At 48.8% G+C, this 19,990-nt stretch overlaps 1 protein-coding gene across 2 annotated transcripts in view; it reads left to right on the top strand.

Annotated features, from left to right (window-relative positions):
* The first annotated feature begins 3,134 nt into the window (after positions 1–3,134).
* DYRK1A (dual specificity tyrosine phosphorylation regulated kinase 1A) overlaps positions 3,135–19,990 on the top strand; it is a 91,866-nt gene continuing 75,010 nt past the window's right edge. The window contains exon 1 of one of the 2 annotated variants that reach the window (XM_058824858.1): positions 3,135–3,542. The gene's annotated coding sequence lies outside the window, so the exon portion shown is untranslated. Of the gene's footprint in view, positions 3,543–6,081; positions 6,266–19,990 lie in introns of those variants that run through there. The other variant, XM_058824859.1, reaches the window with a different exon arrangement.

Raw genomic sequence — 19,990 nt, 5'->3', positions numbered from 1 at the left:
CACTCCTGGGGTGGTCCCACAACTCCCCTGTGCACCCCAGTCCCTGGAAAGGGACTGTTCACAAGGGATTTGGGTGACAAACAGGAATGAACGGCCTTAAGCTGACAAAGAGAGGTTTAGCTGGGATATCAGGGAGAAATCCTTCCCTGGGATGGAATTCCCAGAGCAGCTGTGGCTGCCCCTGGATCCCTGGCAGTGCCCAAGGCCAGGTTGGAGCAGCCTGGGACAGAGGGAGGTGTCCCTGCCATGGCAGGGGTGGCACTGGGTGAGTTTCAGGATATTCCTGTGCTGGCAGGAAAGGCTGGCACAGCTGGCATTGCTCACCTGCACAGGAGAAGCTTTGGGCTGAGCTCAGGGTGGCCTTGCAGGGCCTGGAGGAGCCCCAGGAAAGCTGGAGAGAGACAATTGCCAGGGGATGCAGGGACAGCACACAGGGAATGGCTCCACACTGAAAAATTACAGCTTTACATCAGATAGTAGGGACAATTTCCTCCCTGTGAGTGTGGGCAGGGGCTGGAATAGAATTCCCAGAGCAGCTGTGGCTGCCCCTGGATCCCTGGCAGTGCCCAAGGCCAGGCTGGGCCCTGGGTTGGAGCAGCCTGGGACAGCGGGAGGTGTCCCTGCCATGGCACTGGATGGGCTTTGAGGTCCTTTCCCCCCCAAGCCACTCTGGTGTTCTGTGATCACACAATTTAAGTAGAATTCTCAACACTTCAATTATCTGGGGGGTTTTGGCTGTGGCTGCATCCGTCTGCCAATCCTTGGCTGCTTATTTCCACCTTTTAAGCCAAGATAAAAAAAAAAAAAATTAAAACAGGAAGAAAAAGCAAATGGAACAAGTAACATGTCCTAATTTCTCCAAGGAAGCTGGCTGGGAACTGAAATGACTAGATTAAAGTATCACACGTCAGAATTAAAGTATTAGATAAAGGCCAGACTCTACTTTTTGATCTTTGTGGGCATTCCAGAAATTAAAAATAATAAAAAAATACATTCAAAACTCCCTGTCACAGATTTAGGCTGGAAGCTCCGATCTGGCAATTCCAAGGGGAAAGGAGCCTTGCATCAGCAGCTCGAGGCTCCCACACTGGGCTACTTACAGTGCATATTTTAATTCATTTTTTGGGAAATATATTGATTTTTGAGGAGGATGAGGAAGACCCCTGGATGCAATTCCAAGGGGAAAAGAGCCTTTTATTCTGTGATTCCCTCAGCACCTCAAGGCTCCCACACCAAGCTACTTTCAGTGCATTTTTAAACTCATTTTGGGGGAATATATTGATTTCCAGAGTGGGGTCAGAAAGACCTCTGGATGTTATTCTGAAGGGAAAGGAGCTTTGCCTCAGCAGCTTGAGGCTCCCACACCTAACTCACTTCTGGGGGAATATATATATATATACATACATATATATATATACATATACATATATATAAATATATGTATTTTTGGGGGGGGCTTGGGTTTTTTTTTTTCGGTTTTTTTTTTTTTCCCCGATGAGAATTAGAGAAGCCCTGGACCAAATTCCAAGGGGAAAGGAGCCTTCCCTCAGCAGCTCAAAGCTCCCACACCAGGTGACTTTTAGTGCATTTTTTAACTTGTTCTTAGGGAATACAGATTTTCTGAGGGGCCGAGAAACACCCCTGGATGCAATTCTGAGGGGACAGAAACCTTCTAGAATCCTGTGACTTCACCAACATGTCGGGGCTCCCACACAGGACGACTTTTAGTGCATTTTTAAACTCATTTTGGGGGAATATATTGATTTTCAGAGAGGGGTGAGAAAGACCTCTGGATGCAATTCTGAGGGGAAAGGAGCTTTGCCTCAGCAGCTCAAGGCTCCCACACCGGGTGACTTTCAATGCGTTTTTTAAATTGTTCTTGGGGAACACAGATTTTCTGAGGGGCCAAGAAACACCCCTGGATGCAGTTGAGGGGAAAAGAGCCTTTTATTCTGTGATTCCCTCAGCTTTTAGTGCGTTTTTAAACTTGTTCTTGGGGAATACAGATTTTCTGAGGGGCCGAGCAACACGCCTGGATGCAATTCTGAGGGGACAGAAACCCTCTAGAATCCTGGGACTCCCCGAACATGTCGGGGCTCCCACACCGGACGACTTTCAGCACAACTCGAATTTTGGGGGTGATATTTTTAAGCGGGTCGAGAAAGACCCGTGGACGCAATGCCGAGGGGAGGGGAGGGGAGAGGAGCAGCAGGTTGAGGCACTCCGGGCTCCTTGCAGTGCTTTTTTTGAACGCTTTTTTCCCTCAGCAGGTTTAGACATTCCGGGCTCCTTGCAGTGCGGTTTTTGAACGGTTTTTCCCTCGGCAGGTTGGGGCACTCCTGGCTCTTTGCAGAGCGTTTTTTGAACGGTTTTTCGGGCACGTCTCGGCTTCCGAGGGGGCCGTGCCCGGCCCTGTCCCTCCCCACAGGCGGCGGCGGGCGGGAAGCCCCGGCGGGCTCGGCCTCGCACTCCCGGCGCCCCCTGCGGGCCGGGGCCGGCACCGCCTCAACCGCCGGGTTCCCCCCATCACCGGGAATGGCCGCCGCTCCCCTTCCCCGCCCCGCCGGGGCCATCCCGGCCCGCAGCGCCGCCGACACCGTCACACGCCGGAGGGCGGGCGGGCACGGATGAGCAAGGAGGCGGAAGGAGCCGTTGCCATGGCGAGCGCGGCCCGCCCTTGCCTCCCCACGTCAGCGCCGTCTCCCGCCCGGCCGCGGGTGATTGACAGTTGCTATGGCAACAGGCTCGCCCCCGCCGCCATTTTGTCAGTTGGGTTTTTTTTTAAATTTAAAAAAAATATTTAAAAAATTAAAATAAAATAAAATAATAATAATAAAAAACAAGAGCAAATCGCTCAATTTCCGCCAGAATTTCTGGGGTTGTTTTTATTTTAAGTTTTTTTTTCTTCTCCTTCTTCCGACCTCCACCGCGAAAGGAAAAGGAAAAGAAGGGACGCAAAAAAAGTGCGCTCCGAGGGTCCCGCCGGGGATGCGCGGCCGGGCTTGAGGCGGCGGCGGCGGTGCGGGAAGCGAAGCCGGTTCGTGAGGAAGAAGGGAGGGAGGGAAGGAGGAGCGGGCGGGGAGGGAGGGAGGGGGAGGAGGTAGCGGCTGGCAGGCGGGGGAGGGAGGGAGGGAGCGAGGAGTTCCCGGGGGCTCGGTACGGCGCTGCGCTTCCCCCCATCCCCTCCTCCTCCTCCTTCTCCTCCTCCTCCTCCCGCTCCTCCCGCTCCCCCCGCCGCTGTCCCCGCGCTCCCGGCCGGGGCTCAGGCCGCCGATCGCAGCCGAGCCGAGGCGAGGCCGAGCCGCCGCCGGGCGCTGCGCAGGTTTGGACCGCGCGCCATTTTGTGAGGGCAGCGAACAGCCAGAGCCCGGCCGGGGAGCCGCCGGGCCGCCCGGGCTCCCCTTTCCACCGCGGGCAGAGCCGCGGCCCGAGGGAGGAGGAGGCGCCGCCGCCGCCGAGGCCCCCGGGGAAGAGCGGGAGGACGCGCCCGGCGCTCGCCCCGCGGAGGGAGAGGCCTCGCCCCGGGAGAAGCCGCCGCACGGGTGAGTGAGACGCCGCACCGCGGGACGAGCCGGGGCCGCCTCGCCCGGGCCCGCGGCGGAGGGGCCGCAGCGCTTCGCTGCCATCTTAGAGCGGGAGCGGCGGCAGGGCCGGGATCCATCCCCACCCGCCCCTCCGCAGCCCGCGGCCTTTTTCCCCTTGGAGCGCGGCTGTGCCTTGCCGGGCCTTGGGAGCGGCGATGGAGGAAGGGAGCTCGCCCGGAGCCTCTCGGTGTTATGCGCAACGCCCTGCGGTGGGCGGGTGCGAGGGCTCGGGCCGGGCTGGCGGCGTGGAGGGCGGCAGGACTTGGAGCATCACCTGTTGTAGGGGAGGATTGGGATGCCCCGGCACCTGCGAGGGGCCGCTGGGGCGGGTGGGGAAGGTGCAGGGGAGACGGGGAAAGAGTTACCTGAGCGAGGTGCCTGTCATCCCTTCGGTGGGGGTGGGGAGGAGGAGGGAGCAGCGATGTTGGGAATAGACACAGGGACACGCAGGGACGCACGGGCACAGGGACAGGCAGGGACACACGGGCACTCCCCGGGGAGTGCTGCAGGCACCGGCCCCGGAGCTCTTTGGGGAAAGGCTGGACGTGGCTCTCGGTGCCGTGGTCTGCTTGACAAGGTTGGGCTCGATGATCTCGGAGGTCTTTTCCGTCATGAATGATTCCCCGGTTCCATGTTTTAGTAGCCGGCCGCGGCCTTTCAGGGATTCAGCTTTGTGTTCTGGGGGAACTGGAGCTGTGCTGGGATGCACTGGGTGCTGCTCTAGAGTGGCCACAGTTGCCTCCCGCCGCCGCGGCATCACAAAACGCGTTTTAAAGTGCTGCAGTTCGAAATTTAGAAATTTGGGAATCTCAGTCGCCTTTGAAGTTTTGGGTTTAGCCCGTCCAAAGACCACGTAGGGCTTCTTTGATCGTGTCTCTCGATTGCTGCTGTTACTCAGTTCTCCTATTACCCCACAGCCATCGGGGGAAATGAACATTTATTGTTATTTAAAATCAACGAAGGCAAAGTGACTCCAAAATAAATCGACAGGCGTGTTTTTGACAGCCATCGTGGTTGAATCCGAATGAGAGTGTGCTGGTAACTTTTGCCAGGAGGTGCTTGCAGTCCCACTGAGGTGGATGGAGTTTCATGGGGGCCTGGGTTTGAACAAGTTAGCAACTTTTTTTTCTTATCTTCTTGGTGTTTTCCTTACCTTTTCCTCAAGAAAGGTGCGTGAAGTTGAAGAACACTTAGATGATATCTGGTGATAAATTAGCAAACATTTAGTTTCTGGTAGTGTTTAATTCTCTGCCTGTAACCAAGCAGAATTTAATCTCCCTCCTTGGAATAGTCTGTAGCCCTAAAAAGTTTTGGTAAACTTGTTTCTCTCTTTCTCCACGCCGCCCTTCCCCCAACCTCTGTAGGTTGGATATTTTTGGAAAATTAATTATACTTTATAGAATTAGAATAATAACACTGAAAATAACTCTGAGCTAGTATTTGTTAACTATTATCTATATATATTTGGTGTGTGTATATATAGATACTTTTGTAGGCTACGCTTCATGTTTTTGGCTTACATGAATTATTTAGAACTAGACTTTTTATTTGCAGTCTGAAGTAGAATATGTGTGTGAAGTGTTAAATTTACATTTTTCTGCTGTGAATTAAAAATTCCATCCAAGTTTATGATGCTTATTGAGTTTAATTCACGGCTTTGGAATATTCCTTGGGTGAAGAGTATATCTTTGAACAAGTATATTTTGAAGAGTGTACATATCTTTGAAGAGTGTATACTTTGAACAAGTATATCTTGTTCAAAATCGAGGAGCCAGCGGGGTTTTCTTAAGCCAGGAGGGCAATAGGTCAGGAGTTTGATATTGTTTCCAGGCCTACAGGTAGGGTGGTTACAGGAGCAGCGAGTGTTACAGTTCCTGCATCAACGCCGGGCTGGATTTGGGACTTGTCATTGGCGTCCCCTCCCCCAGCTGGACAGTGACAAGGATAATTTTACCTGATGGCAGCCAAGAGTTCTCCTTCCAGCGCCGATTTATGGGCAGGGTTCCCTTGCTGGTGTGAAACGCCGGGAATGGATCCAGTTCGGGGATCTGGGGGTGCTGCGGGGCGGGATCAGCGCCTGGCGGCCCCCGGAGCCTTGTGCGAAGTGCCCGATGGAGCTTGTGCAAAGTGCCCGATGGAGCTTGTGCAAAGTGCCCGATGGAGCTTGTGCGAAGTGCCCGATGGAGCCTTGTGCAAAGTGCCCGATGGAGCTTGTGCGAAGTGCCCGATGGAGCCTTGTGCAAAGTGCCCGATGGAGCCTTGTGCGAAGTGCCCGATGGAGCCTTGTGCGAAGTGCCCGATGGAGCCTTGTGCGAAGTGCCCGATGGAGCTTGTGCAAAGTGCCCGATGGAGCTTGTGCAAAGTGCCCGATGGAGCTTGTGCAAAGTGCCCGATGGAGCCTTGTGCGAAGTGCCCGATGGAGCTTGTGCGAAGTGCCCGATGGAGCCTTGTGCAAAGTGCCCGATGGAGCTTGTGCGAAGTGCCCGATGGAGCTTGTGCAAAGTGCCCGATGGAGCCTTGTGCAAAGTGCCCGATGGCTCCAACAAAGCAGCAGAGCCCCGGCGGGCTCCGGGCAAGCCGTGCCCTGGTGGGGCTTTCCCAGTGACATTGAATTGGGACAGACTCGCTTACATGTGCCACCTCTCCGAGTCGTGTTTGAAACTGGACCACCTGCTCGGATGGTATGTGGAGAGAATAAACACTGCAAAACGGAGCTTTTATTTGCCATGCAGGCGTTTCACAGCTTCAGCTCAGCCCAACTGGGCGCTGATTTGAAGGCTAGAAACAATTGGTACCAAAAAAAGCGCTTTTTGTTGCTATAATTAGATTATCTTTTGGGAGTTCCTCTGCAAAGCTGCTCGTTTCAGGTGCTTTGAGCCTGGCTGTGGGGCTGCAGGTTGGGAGCTGTGTGAGTTTGTGGTTTGGGGCGGGAATTGCAGCCTGGGATCTGTTCAGCCTTTCCGTGGTCACTGAATGCCATTTGGAGAGCTGTTCTCCACATGAAAGTACAAAACTTTCTGATACCTTTATATTATGGGAGTTGTATAACTTCTGAAATCCTTTTGTAAATAGATCTGTTGTTGTAGAACAGGATTATTTACAGAGAACTGCTGCTTTTGTCTTTATACTGAGTACAATACATGATTTGTTGAGTTTACAGTTTCATCTCTGCAAAGAGCTTGATAAGAAATACATTTTCACAAGAATTATGTAATAACTTTCTGGCTCCTCAGACTCTGATGTTTGTGCAGGGAGAGTTCTTTTTTGTTATTTGTTATTATTTTTTATTATTTGAAGTAATACTGAAAAGCTTTCTGAGCCAACTGCTTTTCTTGTGAGCTTCTGAGGGGAGAAAGAAGTAATCAGGAGAAGGGGAATGCTCTTCCTTTTCCTTGGGAATGCTCTTCCTTTCCTTCCTCACCTCCACGGGTCCTTCAGGAGAGGCTTATGGGAACTGTAGTCTTTGCATGCCTTCAAACACCAGGGAAACTCTGGAAGATCAGGAATGCTTCCTTCCACAAAGATTTGCTCCATATGTGGAGTTCCCCAGTGCTGGCTCTTCAAGGTGACACAACACACCAGTGGAATTGCAGTGATCTCCATTGCTTTATCATCTTTTGGTAAAATTCTGTATTTCATTCTGCATTTCATTCTCATTTGTCCCAGTGACTGGGGGAATGTCTGGGCTGCTTTTGCTGGTACCAGGGGATTTCATTCCTTCAGAGCAGGGCTCTGCTGTGTCCTCACCCTTGGTGTGGCTCACTTTGAGGGGAATTGGCTTTATCCTCTCCTTACTTACTCCAAGGTGTTCTGTCCTTAGGATTTTTGGGGAGAATTCCCTCTGAAGGGCCGGGGAAATGTGGGGGGCAATTCCCAGCAGCTCTGCCTGCACCCATACAGTGGGGAACTGGTGTGAAAACAAAACCTGTGAGTGAAATCCCAGCTCTGAGTTTTGGACAGCAGGGAAATGTTTCTGTCACTGCAGCACCACGGGCTGACACCTATTTGTAAACATTCTCCAGGCAAAGTTTCCAGCTCTGGGTAGCACCAAGTACCTGAAAGTGAAACTGAGTAAATGAAAGTAAAATTAACTCCATTAATGTCAGTTTTGTTCCAGCTGGGAGAGACCAAGCTTTCAGTTGCTGTTACACCAAGTTCCAAAGCCTCCTAGCGTTCCTTTCCCCCCCCTTTTTCCTTTCCCCCAGAGGCAAATAAAAATAGACCGTGTTGTGAGTCAGTTAAAGGAATAGTTAATAATACATTAATACCTCTTTGTGTTGAAAAGTTTCCTCTTTCTTTTTGGTAACTGTTTGGATGGTGAAATGAGAGAGGGATGGAAATGTACAAATTGATTTCTGATGGCAGAGTCATTCCTTCAAAAAATAATGGGAATAAAATGAGAATGAATTATGTTGAGTTACTGGAAAAAATCAAATTAGTAGGATGACTAGTTCACAAAAGCATAAGTAAATAATTTTAATAATTAAATTGAACTTGCCAGTGAAACTTTTAAATCTTAGTGTCCCAAAACCTGTTGTTCACTGGTTTTGTGGTTTCCTGACTGCAAACACATTTCATTCCAATTCCCCATTCCCTGAGTGTGTTCAGCTCATGGTTTGTGCTTCTGAGAACTCCATAAATGCCAATAACTCATTTACTGTGCTGCTGTTGGAACACCCAGCATCTCCTGGACAGAGAGAGCAGCTTTGTGTCCCTGCTCTCAGTTTGAGTTAAAACTCAGGGAAGGGTTAAAAGGGGAGAGAAATGTCAGGGAAGTGAATGTGTTGGTGCTTCCTCAGCTCTGCGTTGTCCTGGTCACCGAGAGCTCCCTCACACTGATCTCTGCCCTGTCTGTGCAACTGCAGCTTTCCCTGCTCACAGCTATTCCAATATATTCCAACCACATTTATTCCAGTTTGAAATGCACTTTGAGCAGGACTCACACATGAAATACAGGGAGGGTGTGTGCTCACAGACAAATCAGTTTCCATCCACTCTTTCAACATCTGACTGACACTGGAAGCTCAGTAACTTTCCAGGATCATGATTCTGGCTTCTTTATTGTTATTCTTTCCAACTTGTGGATAATTAGGCATTAAAGCAATGCTGTGCCAGAGTTAGTGTTGGGAATACATTGATTTCTTTGTTAATGTTACAAGATCTTGGGAGTTTGCACTGCTATAGAAGTTACTCATAAATACCACAAACACTGGGGCAGGGTTGTGGAATAACAGCTCAATGCACATTTTTCACCATCCTGAGATGTTCCTCAGCTTAGAATTCTGTGCTCTTGTACTTGGGGTGACTTTGTGTCAATGTCAGTGTTCCTTCAGAAACTGAGATTGTTGTGGCAGGGCCTGTGCAGGAGCAGGAGCATTCCTGCAAATGCTGGGTGTGTGATTGAAACTATGGATCTCTTCTGATAAAATCAGATTTTTCATGAAATCCCAGGATGGGGTGGAAGGGACCTTAAAGCCCATCCAGGGACCTCAAAGCCCGTCCATGGCAGGGACACCTCCCACTGTCCCAGGCTGCTCCAGCCCCAGTGTCCAGCCTGGCCTTGGGCACTGCCAGGGATCCAGGGGTGGAATTCCATCCCAGCCCCTGCCCACACTCACAGGGGGAAATTTTCCCTAATTATCTGATCTAAACCTGTAATTTTTCAGTGTGGAGCCATTCCCTGTGTGCTGTCCCTGCATCCCCTGGCAATTGTCTCTCTCCAGCTTTCCTGGGGCTCCTCCAGGCCCTGCAAGGCCACCCTGAGCTCAGCCCAAAGCTTCTCCTGTGCAGGTGAGCAATGCCAGCTGTGCCAGCCTTTCCTGCCAGCAGAGCTGCTCCATCCTCTGCCCATCCTGGAGCCTCCTCTGGGCTCTGCAGCAGCTCCAGCTCCTCCCTGGCTGGGGCAGCTCTGCAGCTGGGAAATCACCTGAGGGGCCCAACCCCAACCCCAATCCCTTTCCCAGCCCAGGGCAGGTTCTGAATGGAACACACTGAGCTTCTCACCTGCCAGCACCCCAATCTCCTCCCAGGGCTGCTCTCCATCCATCCCCAGCCAGCCTGGCTTGTGTTTGGGTTCCCCATGGCCTTGCTGAGCTCCATGGGGCTCTCCCAGCCTGCCCAGGTCCCTCTGGGTCTGTCCCACTCAGCTCCCTGTCTTGTCACTTGCCATGGGTCCCCTTGTTTCTGTCCCCAACAAAATTTTTAAAATTTTGCTGAAGTCAGGCTCTATCCAAAGGCTCCAAACTTTCCTGGCTCTGCCCCAAAATCAGAGGCAGGAGTAGGTGCAGCTCTGGGCAGTGATAACCCAGTCACTACAGCTTCTCTTGGAATGCCTCTTGTAGCTCCTCAAACTTTCTGTAGTGGTTTATTATTTTTAAGAGGCTTAGTATACATTTATTAATTGTAAAGCTTAATTATAAAGCTTAAATTGAAAGTGAATTGATGTGTTTTGTGAACTATACCAGAGACAGCATCACAAATGAGTCAGTGAAGTCTGAGTGAAAAGAGTGTAAGAGATGAGTTGTACAGGTAAAGTTCCTGTAAGGACAATTGAGAATTGCTTGTGTTTGTGTTGTGTTAATGAGAAACCCTTCTTGGGATGTGATTTCTGGTTTGGTTTGTGTTTACAGCATGGAGTGTTGTTTGTTTCTGTGTCACATTTCCTGACTTGGAGGTCCCTGTCCACAGAATTTCTGGGACAGCCCTGGGGAAATCCCTGTGTTTGTGGTTTGGGTTTCCTGCTGTAAATAAAAGTTCTGGTAATTATTGTGATTTGATAATCTGCTGTACAAAAGCTTTATGATAGAAGGTCTAAAATATCATCTGGAGGTGAGGATGGGAATCCTTTCTGTGGTGTGGCCCTTCAGGAGGGTTGGTCTGGGGATGTTCTCAGCTGTTTTCCACCATTGCAGTGTCCATGTGAGCCCTGCAGTCCCTGACCCATCCCAGCATTCATTTCTGGATCTCTGTGGGGTTCAGTTAACCAGGGTCACCTTCACAGCATGGACCTTTTAAAACTTGATGAGCTCAGAGCTGAAACCCTGAGAAATGCAGGAGCACAGGCGGAGACAGATGGAGCACAGGCCCTGCCCTGCCTTCCTCGGTGCTGCTGGCACCTCTGGGGCTCGGTCTGAGTCCTGACGAGTTTGTTCTGTGTGGTGGGCACCAGAAATGCTTTTCTCCCATTGGAAATGCTTTTCTCCCATTGGAAATGCTTTTCTCCCATCATAAATTCTTTTCTCCCATCATAAATGCTTTTCTCCCATTAGAATCGGACACAGATTTCTACAAGTGAGTTTAAAGGTTCTACCCATTGCCCATTTACTTGATTTCTGCCACACAGCACCCCCAAACCCAAGTTTTTGCTAGAATATTTCCATTTAATTTATTGCAGAAGCCAATAAAGCGAGGAAAACCAGTTGGCCAAGCTGTGGTGTTATCAAGTTCTCCCTTCTGAGGGCTGGTTTAAAAACCCCACTTTTTTCTCTTCTTATTATGCAAAGAAAGAGTTGTGTAACCATTGTATAATGGTTGTGTTCCACCTGCAGAAAGTGAGTGTTTCATTCTGGTTTTCTGCTGGGTGTTCTTCATCAGCACCCAGTTATTTCAAGAAACGAGAAAACAACTTCTGCTCGCAGCTGACAAAGTTCCAGTGATCCATCTTGAAATCACCCCCTCCTGCAAAACTTTAAATGAAACAAATTTATTGAAAAACCTGTTTGAGTTTAGCTGAAATGTAAAATATGGAGTGCACAGGGTTTGGTGTGTGGAGGAAGGGATGTCCTGGGCTGACAAAGGGACATTTTCTGAGGCTCCTGCCAGCACACACCCGGTGCTTGGCTTGGGAACACCAAGGAGCTGAGCAGTGACCTCTGGGGCTTTGATTCCACAGCACAAACCCCAATCTCAGGCATTTTTAGAATCTGGCAATAAGGAAAGGCCACTTTGGAGTTGTTCATGCCATTAAATCTCCTCTGGCACTGACAAGTTCAGGGTGGGCTCACATGCTGAGGTTTTCTGTCTTGGGCTGGTTTGTTTGAGGTTTTTTTTGCTTTCTTTTATTCCCCCTTTTCTGTGCAGTGTAATAACTTCCACTTCTTTATTTATTTATTTAATTTTTTTTAAATCAGGAACATGTTTTGATTGAGATCAGTCAATAATTTTTTGTGTGTGTGACAAAGATTTCCTAAGCTCATATTTGTTGTCCTTTAATGTGTATTTCCAAAGTCTGCAAAGACAGAGGGTGGACTCAACTGACCTTCCTTATGTCATTCCTCATTTTTGAAATATTTATCACTATTTTTCCTACCTCAGAAGTTTATTCCTGGGCATACACAGTATAAACCAGTATTTTGTAAGTGTTGGCCTCACTCTTTTGTTAAGATTTTGGGTCCTACCTTAATTTATTGAAATGTGAGAACTTGTGATTATTTCTATACAAGACTTTGAATATGGGGTGAAGAATTTGATGTTCAGATTTCCATATTTGAAAAGAAGTCCCTTGGTATTTTCTGATACAGATTTCTTTAGCTGCTTTGCTATTTATTCCTCTGGACCACTGCAACTTTAAAAAACAAATCTTAATTTTCATCTTTGCATGATTTTTGTTTGCATGAAACAAAAGAATCTGAGGGCTGTGGTTTGAGGTGAGGCTGAAGTTTGAGATTCATTTTTAGCAATCTCAGAGTGGGCCCAGAATGCAATTTCTGAGTTTTGTGTTGGTCATGATGAGTGGTCTGAAACCTCTGAGCCCCAACCTGACAGTGCCAAACACACAAATTTCCTTGATGTAAATGAGAAACCAGGTCTGGATTGTATTCCTTAGGTTGGAACATGGTCTGCCTCCAGCATTTCAGCCTTGTCTCTGTGCAGTTACACTTGACTTTATTCATTATTTCCATAAAAATCCCCAAACTAAGTCAAGCACCCACAAAAATGTGAGACTCATCTCTTGTTTATGGTGGTCTGAACTATCTTTTATCATGTAGTAAATACATAAATTTAATTTTTTAAAGTGTAATTTAGTAATTAATCACTGCCCAGACCCTGCACTTGGTTTTAGGTATGGGACTTTCTCATGCCACATTTTAGTACCTGAATCAAGTAAATTCCAATGGATTTTTCCAGCATCCCATGGAAGTTTTTCAGTGATTGGGATCTAACATAAAAACACCCCATCCACCCAAACTTTCTGTATCCCATTGCCAGCCTGACCTGAGGCACTGAGCTCCTGCTTTTTGGGATGAAGAGAGGAAATTCAGGGATTTTTGGTGTCTTGTGGAGCTTTGTGTGCTGTCCATGAGATAAAGAACTCCCTGAGCTGCTCTCCAGCAGGGAGTGAGAGCCAGAGGGTGAAGTGATGGCCCAGAGTCACCTGGGGAGTGCCCAAAATCACCTGGGGAGTGCCCAAAATCACCTGGGGAGCGCCCAGAGTCACAGAATCCCAGGATCCCTGGGTTGGGAGAGACCTCCAAGACCATCGAGTCCAGCCCAGCCCCAACTGAACCCTGGCCCCCAGTGCCACATCCAGGCTTTGTTAAACACACCCAGGCATGGGGACTCCACCACCTCCCCGGGCAGCCATTCCAGAACTTTCTCACCCTGGCTGCAAAAACCTTTTCCCTGCTCTCCACCCTGTATTTCCCTTGGTGCAGCTCGAGGCTGTGTGCTCTGGGTGTGTCAGTGCTGCTGGAGCAAGAGCCCAGCCCCAGGTGAGCACAGGCACCTTTCAGGAGCTGTGCAGAGTGATGGGGGCAGCCCTGAGTCTCCTTTTCTCCAGGCTGAGCACCCCCAGCTCCCTCAGGGCTTCCTCACAGGGTTTGTGTTCCCAGCCCCTCTCCAGCCTCGTTGTCCCCTCTGGATGTGCTCAGTGTCCCAAGGCCCTTCCTAAATTTGAGGCCATTTCCTCTCCTCCTTTCCCTTGGGACACAACAGCAGAGCCCAACCTCCCCTCAGTGCCCTCATGTCAGGGAGTTGTGCAGAGCAATTCACAGAATTCACAGAATGACCAGAATTCACAGAATTCCCAGAATCCCTGGCTTGGGAGAGACCTCCAAGACCATCGAGCCCCAACTGAACCCTGGCCCCCAGTGCCACATCCAGGCTTTGTTAAACACACCCAGGCATGGGGACTCCCCAGGCAAACCATTCCAGTACTTTCTAACTCTTTCCATTTAAAACTTTTCATATTTTTCTATATTTTCACATTTCCCTGGGTGCCCTGTGAGTGCCCAGAGTCCCGGGGTGAGGCAGGGGGTGGAGCTGAGTGAAGGATTTCTGTGTCTGGTGCTTTAATAGCAGGATGCTCTTTGCATTTGCAGTTTCATTTGCCTGGAGTTTGTATTCTGAGTGCTCTGTAACTTGAAAAAGCAGCCTCTTAAGGCTGGAGAGTGACTCAGCACATCCACATAGAGGTCTGCTCAAGGAATGTAGGATTTGCTTGGAAATTTGGGGAAATTAGGGTTTGAATTCGTTTTTCCCAAACAGAGTTGGTCTTTAAAAAGTGCTGATTTTTAATTTGCAGCCTCTTTTGTCATCTGATCCTCATACCTGAATTTTGGGGAAAGTGATGGGGTATTTGAGGAAATGGTGTCATTTTGGGGTGGCTGGATTGACTGGGTGGGTTGTTGTCTGTGTGCTCTCCTCTTGGTGGACATGAGAAGGATTTGTGCAATGAATAAATGAGAATTTCAATGGAAATGACATTTATACAACTTCTTTTGTATGGAAGGCGAAGCACATCCACATAGAGGTTTGCTCAAGGAATGTAGGATTTGCTTGGAAATTTGGAGGAATTAGAGTTTGAACTAGTTTTCCCCAAACAGAATTTGTCTTTGCAAATTCAAAATCAGCATTTTTTAACCTCTTTTCCCATTCGATCCTCATACCTGAATTTTGGGGAAAGTGATGAGGAATTTCAGGAAATGTTGTCATTTTGGGGTAGCTGGATTGACTGGGTGGGTTGTTGTCTGTGTGCTCTCCTCATCTGTGCCATGAATAAATGAGAATTTCAATGGAAATGACATTTATACAACTTTTGTATGGAAGGGGAAGCACATCCACATAGAGGTGTGCTCAAGGAATTTAGGATTTGCTTGGAAATTTGGGGGAATTAGGGTTTGAACTTGTTTTTCTCAGAGTTTGTCTTAAAAAATGCTGATTTTTAATTTGCAACCTCTTTTCTTATTTGATCCTCATACCTGAATTCTGGGGATATTGATGGGGTATTTCAGGAAATTGTATCATTTTGGGGTGGCTGGATTGACTGGGTGGGTTGTTGTCTGTGTGTTCTCCTCATCTGTACCATGAATAAATGAGAATTTCAGTGGAAATGGCATTTATACAATTTTTGTATGGAAGGGGAAGGAGGCATTTAGGGGTTTGCCCACTTTGTGTGATGGGAGCATGGAATGGTTTGGGTTTGAGGACTGTAAGGATTGTCTCCTTCCCCCCTGCCCTGGCAGGGACATTTCCCAGGCTGTTCCGTGCCCCGTCCAGCCTGGCCTTGGCACCTCAGGGATGGGACACCCCCAGCTCCATCTCAGCAGTGCAAAAGCTCCAACTTCCCTGGCAGGGCTGAGCTCTGAGCCCTGGGGAGTGACCAGCCTGGGGAGCAGGGTTACCTGTGCCAGTGTGTGCCCACCTTCTTCTCTGCTTGGATTTTAGGGGGAAAACTGGCTAAATGTGTTAAATAAAACTCTTTAAAAATAAAGTGTTCTGGTTTCAGCTGCCCAAACTTGTGACAGAGCCCTGAGACTGCTGGTGGTGCTGCTGGCAGGGGAGGGGAGCAGCTGGAGCTGGGGAATAAAGGCTGGAATTGTTGGTCTTGTGTGGCTGCACCCTCTTAAATTTGGGGGGAATTCAGGCAGAATTCCTGATCTCTGTTTTATCCAGATCAGTGTTCTGGATTGAGATGAGGCCATGGGCTGGTGCATCATTCCAGTGCTGAGAGGATGAGAGCAAGAGCAGCAAATTCAGAGAAAAACACAAAAAATGTCGATTTTCTCCCCTTTTTTCCTTCCACCCACCCAGATCTGTCCATGCTTTCCTGGGCCTGGTGGAAATGACCTTGCTCCCTAAACCTGTACCTGCTCCAATTGGAATAATTGATACAAAAGAAGCATAAAGATGAAAAGAAAGCACTGGGATTGTGTTTCATCTGTGAGGGGTGAGGGCCGGCATTCACCTGCCCATGTTACAAGTGTTGGCAAGCAGGAGAGAATCAAAATCTGGGGGTGATTGGCGGCCAGTTCACCTGAAGGAGAGCCATGTTTTTTGGTCATTGAAGGCTTTGTAAATGATGGATTCTTTTTGGAGCTGTCCGTACCTGGCGAAGGCTCGGTGGGAAGTTCCTGCACAGGGTGCAGAGCGTGGGAACTCTTGGAGGGAAATTGTTGGAAGGGTTTTTGTGGGATCTCAGCACCTCAGGACTGACGTTCAGAGTGACCGAGAGCACCCTTGGGGGGCTCCGAGGTCCTGGGATGTTGTCAGAAGTGTCTGGTGGCTGCACTTTGATCCTACACAGGAGACGACGCCTGTGTGAGGATGGGAGGATCTCACTGGATAAATGGTGAAGGGATGAGTTAATTAGAGTGTGAAACACAGGGTTTAGAATTTCGGTACAGGGGGGTCTAGAGAAACAAGATGAAGGAATTAGGGCATGTCCTGTCCTTCTTCTTCTTAGCTTCCATCTTCTGTGGTGGTGGTGGCACTTTGGGATTGGTTCTTACTAGAGGTGCACTGGTCAATAAGGGTGAAAGGTATTGGGGAAAATAGGTAAATATCTTACACGTAGTTTTGGGTATAAAGATAAGTGACCGCCCCGGGGGCTCTCAGTGTGCTCATGGCCGGCTGCTGTGCAGACCTCTGTCGGGCCGGGAGGAAATCTTGTAGATAAAAAACTAATAAACACTGAAGGCCGAGAAAAAAACCTGAAGACTCTTTTCGTCCTTTGGAGTGCGGGCTGCCCAAGGCCACCCCGAGCCTTTGCAGGCCATAAAAACAGCCGAGAACGGGACGGGTTTTCCAAGGCAAGGAGTGCGGGCAGGAGTCTTTGCAGGCAGTGACCCCTCGAGCAGCTCCTGCCCTGGGGCTGCTCCCACCTGCCGGCTGCTGGCCCAGCTGTTTGCCAGCCCAGCCGTGGCTCAGGTCATTGAAGGCTTTGTAAATGATGGATTGTTTTTGGAGCTGTCCGTACCTGGCGAAGGCTCGGTGGGAAGTTCCTGCACAGGGTGCAGAGCGTGGGAACTCTTGGAGGGAAATTGTTGGAAGGGTTTTTGTGGGATCTCAGCACATCAGGACTGATGTTCAGAGTCACCGAGACCACCCCTGGGGGGCTCCGAGGTCCTGGGATGTTGTCAGAAGTGTCTGGTGGCTGCACTTTGATCCTACACAGGAGACACCTGTATGAGGATGGGAGGATCTCACTGGATAAATGGTGGAGGGACAGGTTAATTAGAGAGTGAAACACAGGGTTTAGAATATCGGTACAGGGGGGTCTAGAGAAACAAGATGAAGGAATTAGGGCGTGTCCTGTCCTTCTTCTTCTTCTTCTTGGCCTCCATCTTCTGTGGTGGTGGTGGTTGTATTTTTACCGCCGGGGTGTGTGGGTGGGAGTCGGTGGGACGGGATGGGCTCTGTGGGCGGGCAGCAGGGCAGGGCTGGCACTGCTGCAGGGCGCCATTCCCGGGAATTGTGCCCCTCCTCGGGCACTGCATCATCCCCTGGCATTGTGTGCCCTCCTTGCTCTGCCTCTCTGACTTTGGCTGTCTCAGCCACTGCCCTGGCGTGCCCCCCAGCACAGCCTGGGCTTGGGAATCCCCCCTGCCCCCTGCTGCTGCTCCTCTTGCTCTCTTTTCCCTTCTCTTCTTCTTTCCCTCCCCTTTTTCACTATTTTCTAACTTCTACTTGTGCCCCTTTTCTCCCAGTTCTCTCTTATTGTCATTTGCTCACTTGTTTGTTCTTTCTCCTTTCTCTTCCCCAATACGAAAAAAAAAATATCCCCATTTTAAACACTAAAGCCTCTTAAGAAACCCCAAGTTTTTTATTTTCTGTGCATTCCCCCCAAAACAATACCACAAACCAATACAACATACAGGTTTTGTGTCTGTCTCATTGACTTTGGAATTTTCACTTGACTTCTGTATTGCCTTAAGATAGGCGTGCACACACAAAATGTGTTTTTCCTGTTTTTCCTTTTTCCTTTCTGGACAAACTGAAAAATGAATTGAAGTTCCCAAAGTTAACTTGTAAGAAAAGGTATTTTCACTGTATACTATGAGCAGAACCTGCTGAATTGTGAAGATGCTTTGTTTTCTTCTTCCTGCCCTACAAAGAATGTTTCTGTTCCACACAAGCCCCAGCTGGGCCCGTTATGTTAAAAACCAACCCAAACTCTTTTGGAAATTCCATGCTTGCTTGTGCTCTTAAACAGGTGACCACTTTCACATCCGTGCATTCAGATACACAATATTTAAATGTTATTGATCATGATTTACCTGTTAGTCGGGAAAGTAGAAGTGCTCATTCTTTAATATCTGAGTCCATCCATCTGAATGTCCATCCATATTTTAACAATCCAAAGTGACTTCAAATAAAACTGGAAAATGGAGCAATACATTTACTCTTTATGGCAGGAAAAAAGCAGTGAAATTCTTCTTCATCCCCTTGGCTTTCTGAGTTTTTGGGACCTGCTTTCTCCATGCCATTCCAATCTTTGGAATTCCTGTATGATAATAAACATAAATGAGAGTTTGAATTACAGTGGTTGTCTTCAGAGATGTTCAGTGGTTCCCTCTCAGTTAGTAAATAAAATCACTGCCCATAACTGCTGGATCTGGTGAGTCACAGCTTCACTGATGATTTTCTTCCTTAATTTTCTTAATCCCTTGGAATGGTTTTGCAGTGAGCTCTGTCCATCCCGTTGGTTTCTGGGTGGGTTTTTCATGGCACTGCTCAGTTCCAGGAGCAGCTGAGCTTCCTCAGGCACAGAATTGTGCTCTGGTGTTTGGTGCTTGTCTTCCCTCCTCCATCCCCTTTTTTGCCATTCCATGGCATTTCTCCTGATCCAAATTTCTCTTTTCCCTCAGTTGCTTTGGGTTGAAATATTTCAGACAAAAATGTCTGAGCAAAATAAAAAGGGCAAATTCCAGGCCTTGGCTGCTGGATCAGAGAACCCCAGAACCAAAGCCCTGCCAGCCCAGGGAGTGCCAGCTGTGCCCCGTGGGCACCCTGTCCCCAGCGCAGAGCACTCAGTGCCACCCCCGGGGGACACCTGCAGGGATGGGGACTCCAACCCCCTGGGCAGCCCCTGGAATGTGTCAGGAGCCTCTTTCTGAGCTGTTGCAAACATGGGAGCAGCAGCAGCACCAAAGTTCCCTTTTCCCAGCAGCTTTAAGAAGCCCAGCCCATGTCCCATGGAATGCACCAGCTCAGTGTCACTGGTACCAAACTAAAGATCTGCTGGAAAAGTGGTTTGGAGTCTTTCCATCCATCCCAAGCTATTCTGGGGAGTGAGAACTTCAGTGGGACACTAAAGCTTTTCTTGCTTTTTTATTTCCTGGGTACCTTGGACTTGGCAATCCTGAGTGCTCTCTGGAGGGTTGTAAGGTCAGCATTTAAAAGCCTTTTTTTTTATTTGTCCTCATTTCCTTCCTGCAACCTGCTTTATTAAAACCATTTTAGGAATTGTTATCAAGGAAAAAAATGCTACAGGAAACCAAACTTCTCTGGTGAGGCCTTTACCACCTTCTGATGCTGGCAGAGATTATTTATTTAATAAAAACTGTACAGTCTCACTGTGACCTAGATACTTAACTGGATAAGTTTATCAGAGATTTAGTGCAGTGGCTGCTTCTTGAACAAATGAGGAGAGGAGCATCCTGGAGAGCATCACACTGACCAGTGTAACTCCACATTGGGGTGCTGGAATTGGGGAAGTTCCCATAAACTTGTCCCAAAAGTTCAACTTTTTCTGTTTTTCCTCCTAAAAGTTGAGTTGGACCAAATGGATGTGAGAGAGCTCAGCAAGAGAGACTTTTCCTGGCCCTTTGTGTCACTGAGGGATAAAAATCTCTGAAACTTTTATCTTACAGCTGCCATCAGGGAATAAAAGTGAATCCAAAGTGAATTCCAAGCTTCTCCATAGTGCCTGCTCTCAGAAAGGGATTCAAGCCAAAATTAGCCCAAATTTACAGGCTGAGCTTGAGCTGCACCCCAGGACCTGTCCACTGGGGATTGAGGCCCCTCCAGGCTCTCGCTGGATTCCTGAAGCTCAGAAAATCATTGTTTTCAGTTTTAATAAGCAGCAGATTGTCAACTTCTGGGGGTGATGGGCAGTCAGTTCACTTGGAAGAGAGTCATGGCTTTGTGGTCACTGAAGGCTTTATAAATGATGGATTCTTTTTGGG

Source organism: Ammospiza caudacuta, chromosome 2 (genome assembly GCF_027887145.1).
Source record: "Ammospiza caudacuta isolate bAmmCau1 chromosome 2, bAmmCau1.pri, whole genome shotgun sequence".
Classification (NCBI taxonomy): domain Eukaryota; kingdom Metazoa; phylum Chordata; class Aves; order Passeriformes; family Passerellidae; genus Ammospiza; species Ammospiza caudacuta.
This window is presented reverse-complemented; position numbering and strand designations above follow the sequence as displayed.